The sequence below is a fragment of the Sebastes fasciatus genome, chromosome 10 (genome assembly GCF_043250625.1).
Source record: "Sebastes fasciatus isolate fSebFas1 chromosome 10, fSebFas1.pri, whole genome shotgun sequence".
Taxonomy (NCBI): domain Eukaryota; kingdom Metazoa; phylum Chordata; class Actinopteri; order Perciformes; family Sebastidae; genus Sebastes; species Sebastes fasciatus.
In genome coordinates this window covers 3,703,627-3,710,900 of record NC_133804.1, presented here as the reverse complement: position 1 = coordinate 3,710,900, position 7,274 = coordinate 3,703,627, and positions in this window count along the sequence as shown.

Below are 7,274 nucleotides of genomic sequence, written 5' to 3'. Positions count from 1 at the left end.
CACAGGAAACACAGAACAGGACGAAGAAAATGATGAAGATGAATGTCTAATCTACTACAGACCAGCAACAGAGTCTCAGATACCTATGGTAGAAAGAACCATTGAGCATGCAGACATACAAAATGACCAAGAGCAATCAGTGTTAAGTGACGACGGACAAGTGTTTGAACAAGGTCACATAATAGACACAGATGAGTTTGAGGTACAGCAGGAAGATGTACTGCCAGAACACGATGATCAGAGTGAAGATGAACAACCAGATGAAGGAGCACAGGATGAGATTCAGGAACTCCTGCATCCAGATTCAGATGAAGATGTCATAGAACAGAGACATGACCTGTTAAGGAGAGAAAGACGAGCTCCTAAGATCTTCACCTATGACCAATTAGGAACCCCTACATGTTACAGTGCAACCCATGCAAATGACATGCATTACCAGTATCAGCCGATAGTATACAGGGCAGTTCAGCCAGTACCAATGTGGACAAGCCCACATCAGGTTTACCAACCTTTATTTATGCAGAGATATTAGGCATAAGAAAGATTTAAGCTGTTGAGTACAGTAAGAGATTGTTTAACAGAAAAGCTCTCTAGATTTAGTTGGGTCATGTATACAGTACATCCAGTACTTTGTTATAAGTAAAGTTGTCACTGTAGTAATCTCCCTTTAAGATGTAGTTAAGAAAACAGGAACATAGGTTGAGAACCATAACTCCACAACAGTAATGATGTCGGGACGACATCTAATTTTGCAGGGGAGTGTGTGATAGGTAGAATATTATATGAGGAAAGCTGATCAGCTATAAATAACTTTGAGTAATAAAAACAGTTATAGTGACATAAAAGATTAATTAATTGTGAAATGGGTCATAAAAACATTTAAAAGGTTTGAGTGTTCGAAACAGTCTTTTTAAAAAGATTAAAAACACGTTAAAAACATTATTTTGGTTAAAACCTCTCTAAATGTCAGAATATGTCCTATCTCCCTGTCCATCTGTGATCTACCTGTTGGGCCTGTTCGGAGATTGATTAGTAGTACCTGCTGAGGCCTGAAGGGGAAGCTCGCGACTGCGGTGCCTCATTCTCATGAGACTGAAAGAGAGTAGGCAGTGTCAAGAGTCTCAATACAATTATTTCCCTATTCAGGTACAGAAATAAGTATTTCATTTTCAAAGCTGTCAGATGTGTTTATTAAGTTGTTGAGTTGTGTTTTATTGATATGATGACCTGGTTTAGAGTGTTTTGTGTGTTTTGTTGGCATTGTTCGAGCACTGGTTCAAGCTAGTTAGCTGTGTTTGATCCTGCCGCTTTGATAGCGCCACAGGATGGCGGTGCGGCGCGACTCGTCGTGTGTGTGTGTGTGTGAAGACAGTATGGGCCGGTGAAGTGTATGTGTGTGTTTGGGGGTAAAGATGATGTATTTGTGTTAATTATAAAGTGATTGTTTAGGACAGAGGGAACTTAGAGTAATTTGTGTCATTTAGGATATTTTTGTTTAATTCCTTTTGCTGAGATAATTAATGTTTGTTGATTTATGTCCCTGTTGATATTGTTTGTGGAAATTAAAGATTCTCATGAGACTGAAAGAGAGTAGGCATCGTGTCAAGAGTCTCAATACAATTATTTCCCTATTCAGGGCACAACACTGGCAACGTATACATTTGGCGTTTCACTGGCTTGCAGTCCTATGCTCTAGTTTTTACAGCACTATAACTTACAAACACACTTTAAACCGTAAATCTCTAATTACTACATCTCTTTTCTTCCACTCTCTTCTCTCCAACCTCTCCTTTGCGCCGCTCCCTCACTTCTCTCGCTAGACCACCTGCTCCTCGCTAGTCCCGCCCCACAGCCAATCACAACCAGGTAAAGTGACATGACACATAAACAACCAATTACATGTAATAAAATTAAACCACATAGGTTGTACTCAAAGTAAACCACATGCTCAACAAGTACACTGCAACCAACCTATTTAAAGTGACACAACATACTGTATGTGTATATTGAACTGAACATGTAAATATTAAACAAAACATATTTATTCTGAGCAGAACCACCAGGAAACTGGTACCAGACCAGGAAACCAGCCACAATGGCACACAGGGGCAGAACAAATTGCCCTGGGGTTACATCTGTGATTGGTCAGATGCTGCAAACACCACAACTTTCATCTGAACGTGCTCACAGCCAGAGTGAGAAACACTGGGTTGATTTACCGAGGTTGATAACCAGCGTCGTAAGACCGCTTAGAGTGATCTCGGTTGTTAGGGTTAGTTAAACCAGAAAACGAGAAGAAACCCTGGGTATGTTGAACTCGCTTCGTAGTACAGGCCTCTGGTTGATCTGTCTTTGGGCATACAACAAAGCTGCCATGTGTCGTTGGTACACTGTACATAATAGGAACTTGGAGGCAGCATGACACAAACACAACACAAGGCAGTTAGTGAAGGTGGGATCATTGGGCGCCTAACAGCTGATTTTTTCCCAGGGTGCACTTAACCTATTGCTCTGGCCATGAGTCTCAATGCAATCAACATCCAGGTTTCATAATAGACCCATGATGTCCTCCTATCTTCATCCAAATCTGCAGCACTCAGACACTTCTGGAAGTGGCCTGCTGCTACGAGCCAGGAAAGAAAGTACACAGCACTTTGTGCTTAAGGTAGAAATGTTTTTAACTTTCAGCAGCCGGCACACTGAATGTCCCAGTGTTTTATTTAAAAAAGAGGTACACACACCATAAAGCCAGCAAGGTCCCTGTTGGACATAAAACTGAAAGGTTTTGCACCACTTACTTCTGAAATCTCTACAAAACTATTTTTCTGCCCGAGTTCCAAAACCATGAGAGGTTTTCTCCATTATACAGCATCGTAGCAGAGCGGCACTGAACACATTGTACCTGTAATCCAGAGAGGAACACGGTGTTATTTGTTACCTGCCGGGAAATTATATAGCCTTTGAAACAGAATATAAGAGATTACTTGACTCTTAAATGCATAATACAACCCCTCTTGCATGTCAATATATATCTGTACTGGCGGAGATACAGATGTATATTGACGCGCAAGATAGATAGAAGACAAATGTATACCAGCCCATATTGTGTGGACTCTTCTCCTGGAAACACTGAGAAATGTATTCAAAATATGTTGACACATACAATATGATCCCTATGTTATGGCAGCATATTTATCAGATATAGAAGACTCCTCGTGCTGCACCCCCATCTGTTCCTGAGCCGTAACATATCTCGGAGTGTGAGGCAGATTGAAGAAATTATTACATTTCTGTCCTCAGCTTTACTCATCTTGGCTGTCACCTCCCCCGACCTCAAGTCACCTCTCCTGCTGTATCCCCTCCTAAACTTCTCTAACCCCCTGCTCCTTCCTCTCCTTCCCATCATTCCTCTCTCTCCTCTTCATCTGCTTCCTCAGAAGTCACTCACTTTAAACACACATATACACACATATACACACACATTTTGCTAAGCATAGAGCCACAAACAAGCTCATAGCCGCTGTTATGAGCAAAGTGAAATCATGTAGTATGTATGTTTGACACATGCACACACACAGAGGAAGGAGTGGCAACATCCTAACACAGTGGGATTTCCTTGTCTCTTGTGTATTGTTGCTGTAACTCTGATACCTTGTATTCCCCTGCATGCAGGCCCGGGATCAAACCTCCCTCAAGACTTTAGCTTTTCTTCATCTCCGCGTTCTCAATAAAAAATAAAACACATAATCTGAGTTCACGTTATTCCTGCAATAGACTGTATTTAGTCACCTATTGGTTTGTGGACTGTCATTTTGAAGCCTCGAATTCTGCATTTTGGCTGTCGCCATCTTGTTTTTTGCAACCAGAAGTGACACGAGAGGGTGGAGCTAAGTACAATCGAACGCTGAGTAAGACATTTTTAGGGGACCAAAAAGGGTATAATTAACTTTCCTGAAGTGAAAACACACTGTGAAAGGATTAAAGTTGTAAGACAAGAACACGGACAACTCCCAGACCGGACAACGCCGTGGTAGCGACCTGTCAATCACAATGTAGTCACGCCCTAAAGCATCCCCTGCTTTATGGTCTATCTGACTCTAAATGGGACCATAATTTACTAAATGAACATCATGCTGTATTGAAGAAGACTTGAAACTAGCGATTGAGACCATAAACTCATGTTTACAATGTTTACTGAGGTAATAAATCAAGTGAGAAGTAGGCTCATTTTCTCATAGACTTCTATACAACCAGACTTCTTTTTGCAACCAGAGGAGTCGCCCCCTGCTGGCTGTTAGAGGGAATGCAACTTTAAGGCACTTCCGACCCTGGAGGTGCCCTCTGGTTTAGACACATCAATTTTGATTTGTCATATAAGACTGTTTTATATTTAGAAACATAAAGATGAGGCTTTGGTTGATACTCAGACTATTGGTGGAGTAAAGGCACATTATCTATCGCCAAACTTAAAGTATGGGGGCCAAATTTGAACATTTTGACAATAGTGTGCTCGAAAGATTTTTCCAAATCGAATCAGAAGGAGCCAATAACGCAAATTCCCAACATGGAGCAAATTCTATTCATTGTACTACTTATTGATTCTGGATTTGGTATGTCTTAAAGCTGCTATAATCAATATTTGTATTTCAATAGCAAATTTTTTTTGTTAAAACCCACTGTACACTGCCCACCCAGCACCAAACGAAAAACAAAGCTAGCAGCTAGCTGGTAACCATAGCGAATCATTTAACAACTAACAAGCCAGATATTTCCCTCAGGATTTAAAAGGAGAGGAAATATTGGACTTAACGTTAACCTCTCGTCACCATCTTTCGGGTCCTGTTGCACGCGCTCACGCTCACCTGGCGCCTTTTACGTGGGCCGAGCCCCGCCCTGGGGGCACGACGCGGTCGGGCGCACTAAGAACAGTCCGTCCCGGTGACACTTTGTCCACGGCCCCAGGAAGCACCTTCCCCCCGAGCCTTTCCAAGCCGACCTAGACCCGGTGGCGGCGCACCGCCTCGTATGCGGGGCTCCCCAGCCTGCCGTGTGTCGCTCACACCCTCCAGCTGGCTGTTAACGAGGGTCTTTTGGCACAGAGAAGTACTCGTATCGGTACTCGTATCGGCGAGTACCCAAATGTAAGTACTTGTACTTAAACTCGGTCTGAAAAAAGTGGTATCGGTGCATCCCTAACTGTGGTGCATCGGCAAGAAGGCAGGGATGCTGAGATGTGATCTTCAAAGAACTTGTGAAAAAATTAAAATGTTGCACCATGCATACAGTAGCAGCTCTCCCATTATTTCACAGACGATGCATTACATTCACACCTGCAGATCAGCAGCATCTCGGGCAAACTGAAGGCAGGGCAGGGGAGTCCATGTTGTGCAGTACAGCATATACCCTAACAATGTGGCAAACTTTTGCTGAGTGGTACAAAAGTCTGCTGCATGTTGCATCCAGGAATCCCCATCGCCCTTTCAGCAGTCCAATGGCCCGCTCCACGGTGGACCCCGCCTGACTATGGACTGTTGTAGTGCCTCTCCGTTGGGCTCTGTGGGTTTGGGAATGTGGTGAGGTGCGCAGCGTTTCAGGGGGAAGCCGCTGTCGCCTGCAGAAATGGTAAATTGCATTCAATGGTTGGATCAATGACTGTAAAACACATGCGTTAAAAGTCAGTGGAGGCGCTGTTTCTACGCCTTATCTTACCAAGTAGCCAACCATTATCACAACTCCAGCTTCAAATCCGCTCCCTACGCTGCTGCGTCTCAGTATAAATGAATCACGGGATGAGCCAGGCCGTCGAGCAGCTACATCTGTCCGAATCAGATTTGCATCACAGATAATTTGGACGTTGATAGAATGGAAATGTTTTCTATTCACAAAAGCAAATCCGTCCAAGCGCGGTGCCCTTTTTGCACTATGAGTACAGTCCACCGATCACATCTGGGAAAGGACATCGCTGCAAATTGCGCTTTGATGTTGGCCTGTTCAGCGTAGGGAAAATGTATGTCTCACTGGGTCATTACAGTGTCATCAACAGTAACTGCCTATCGATGGATGAATGGATGAATGAGTAGAGAATTTCAACAATATTTGCAATTTAAATAAACATGCTGTCACTTTCTGAATTTATTATGTTAACAAAAACACATGTAAGACAGGGAAACTGTTTCTTTAGTTTTCCAGTAGGCTAGTTATAGTTTACGCAAGTGCTGTCCACTGGAATGGAGCAATCCACTGGAGCGGACCAATCCGTGACAGGATTTCAGCGCATGTTGTGCTGGTCATCCCACGGATAGCGACCATGCTAGCGACAGACACGGCATATTGGTAGCTAGCTAGTTTGATAGTAAAATAACATTAGCTATAGCTAATTCCATAAATACATATTAAAATATATATTATTACCTCCGACAAGGCCGAAGGCCTAGGAAGGAGGTTATGTTTTCACCGGCGTTGGTTTGTTTGTTGGTTTGTCCGTTTATAGGATTACTCCAAAAGTCCGCAGTGGATTTGAATGAAATTTCTTGGAGGGGTGGGGTGTGGCACAATGAACAATCCAGTATATTTTGGTGGCGATCCAGATCATGATCCGGCTTCGGGAATTTTTTTTAATAACTCCGCTCAGCCTGTGCATTAACACCACAGGCTTTAAGACATGCGCAGTGTAACTGATGACGAGGTCATGATGGGTCACCCTGCCTCTTAGTGGCGGCTGCGGAACATGTTTTTTATTCGGGCGTCCATGTAAACAGGTTAGAGCAGCCACACAGCCCCCGGTCACGCGCGGCTGGGATGCGTGTCAGCTGCGTCTCTTCTAGAGATTCGAGGTCTCGTGAGCCACTAGTGGTTTACAGCAACAACAGACAGTGAAAGTGATCTATTGACAGTATATTGACATCAAACCAGCAACATTACTACAGTTTCATTGTCTGTTTCTGTAGAATATGTCACGGGCATAAAAAAAGTAAATATTTATTTTCAAATCAACACTTCCTGCTTTCATTTCAAAATAAAAGCCCTCAAGCGTGCTCAGGAAGTTCTTACAGGTTCTTTAAGCTGCCATGTTGTCAATGTCAAATGTCTTTGTGTTTTAAGATGTTTTATTTTTTTATGTAAAGCAACGGACTGTAGAACTGTGCCTAAGACAAATTCCCCCTCGGGGAAAATAAAATTGAATCCATCTACGTCAGAGGTTCTCAATCTTTTTCCAGCCACGGCAGGCAGCTGTCAATCACTTGTGAACGCCTGTCTCATGCCCGACTGTCAGG